The following is a 2324-nucleotide window of genomic DNA, read 5'->3' as shown; positions in this document are numbered from 1 at the left end:
GTTAGTGTTGACTAACTCCTACCAGGGGAAAACACCAACGGATATTAAACATTTAATGAATCCCTTGCACATCACAGAGACATTGCGTACGTAACGTACTTAACGTGCGAAGGGCGAACAGGTCACATTTGACGAAAATCAGTCGAACTTTAGGCTAAAAGCGACGCAAAACGATACGAGTGCCTCGTACGACAATTGCCTATTGTAATAGGAACTGTTTTATTTAACGACGCACTCAACATATTTTATTTACGGTTATATGGCGTCAGGCATATGGCTAAGGACAACACAGATATATAGAGAGGAAACCCGCTGTCGCCACTTTACGGGCTACTCTTTTTTATTAGCAGCAAAGGATCTTTTATATGCGCCATCCCACAGACAGGATAGTACATACCACGGCCTTTGTTACACCAGTTGTGGAGCACTGGCTGGAACGAGAAATAGCCCAATGGGTACCCCGACGGGAATCAATCCTAGACCGACCGCGCTTCAAGCGAACGCTTTACCGCTGGGCTACGCCCCGACCCCCGATTGTATGACGTCAAATATTACGGGCCAAATTTACGAAGCCAGTTTTTCTTAAAGGCACATATTTAAACACTGTAAATATATCATAGGTAGTTACACGCGTGTGAGACATAAACAGTATTTGTAATTTTCGGTTGCTATGAAATAGGCTGTTCTCGTACGAGCCACTCGTATAGTGTCGCCTCGCCTTAAAGCCAATAAACTTAAACAAAAGAAAAATTAGTTTTGACACATTTTAAACTATGGCATCCTGTAGCTGAGAGAGAGAGAGAGAGAGAGAGAGAGAGAGAGAGAGAGAGAGAGAGAGAGAGAGAGAGAGAGAGAGAGAGAGAGAGAGAGAGAGAGAGAGAGAGAGAGAGAGGAGGAGAGGAGAGAGAGAGAGAGAGAGAGAGAGAGACACACAGAGAGAGAGAGAGAGAGAGAGAGAGAGAGAGAGAGAGAGAGAGAGAGAGAGAGTGTGAGAGAGAGAGAGAGACAGAGACAGCGACAGAGACAGAGAGAGCGAGAGCGAGAGAGAGGCAGACAGACAGACAGACAGAGAAAGACTGACTGTCAGACAGGCAGGTAGAATTAAAGAACTATGAGGGGTGGTGTGAGGCTTGCAAAAAAACAAACAAAAAACCCCCAAAACAAAACAAACCTCCTACTGTGCACTCATTGTGTCAGCAATGAGATTCGAACTCTGGAGTTACAAGTCTAAAATTTACAATGTCGCCCTTATGATCAAGCAAGTGCCTGAAATGTAACACGTCAGCTGCCCACTTCAGCAGTAGTAATATTAAACATTAAACATAACAGTCACCCACATACTGCCAAGTCATCCTCCAATACATCACACGCTAATTCAACAGTAATATATAAACACACTTACCTAGATGTACTCGCTGTGAAAACGGATTCCAGTGGGGGCAGACATCTACACACGAGTACTACAAAGACCCCCTATTACAGATTGTTTTGCTCTATCCTTGAGATTTAAAAAAAACAACAACCCTGGAACGATATTGTGCGCACGGGCGGAGGAATTTGGGACAGACCCCAGTGCAAAATTTGTGCACACGGTGCTAACGCGATACGCTTTGGTAAACTTAAGGTACATGTGTTGAAGTACACAATAAACAAGAAATGACCGGCTCCGAAGACCCATTGACGTCACTAAGTCGGTTGCGCGATACTTAATATACACCGTCTTGTATCAGAGGTATTATATATATATATATTAGTTGACGGCTGTGTCCTATCCTAAATTATTTTATTTCCTTTGAAACAAGAGAAAGAAAGAATTTGTAGTGGAGATATAAATAAACAGCTGGACCTGTTCAGTCGACGCTTTGAAACAAACGAAAAAAACAAAAACGAACCCAACCCCACCAACTCACAACCACCCCACCCCACCCCTACCCCACCCTACCCCTACCCCCTAACAACATCAGGCTAGAGATAAATAGTGTTGCCAGCCGAGTTACCCTTTCGCACATGAGAGTACGGTTACAGGCGTGGATTATGGGTGGGGTGGGTGGGGTGGGGTGAGGTGGGGTGGGTGGGATGGGGTTTAATCTGGTTTGTATGTCCTCATGTTTAAGTTCTTGGTTTGGAAAAACAGTATAGTAGCACGCATGCACTCATGTTCAGATACGCACACATAGACACACGCAGCAGCAAACATACACGTGCACACGCGCGCGCACACAGACGCACACATATTCTCATATATACACACATACTCTTACAGATACACGCACACGAACACATACACCACACACACAGACATACACACACGCGCGATCACACAC

The 2324-nt window shown here is 44.7% G+C and overlaps 1 protein-coding gene across 1 annotated transcript in view; it reads right to left on the bottom strand.

The window, feature by feature from the left end:
- Positions 1 to 1578, bottom strand: part of LOC121376986 (calmodulin-beta-like) — a 65996-nt gene extending 64418 nt beyond the window's left edge. The window contains exon 1 of the mRNA XM_041504805.1: positions 1403 to 1578. The gene's annotated coding sequence lies outside the window, so the exon portion shown is untranslated. The remainder of the gene's footprint in view (positions 1 to 1402) is intronic.
- Between the last annotated feature and the right edge of the window lie 746 nt (positions 1579 to 2324).

This window comes from Gigantopelta aegis, chromosome 7 (assembly GCF_016097555.1).
Source record: "Gigantopelta aegis isolate Gae_Host chromosome 7, Gae_host_genome, whole genome shotgun sequence".
NCBI classification, from domain to species: domain Eukaryota; kingdom Metazoa; phylum Mollusca; class Gastropoda; order Neomphalida; family Peltospiridae; genus Gigantopelta; species Gigantopelta aegis.
This window is presented reverse-complemented; position numbering and strand designations above follow the sequence as displayed.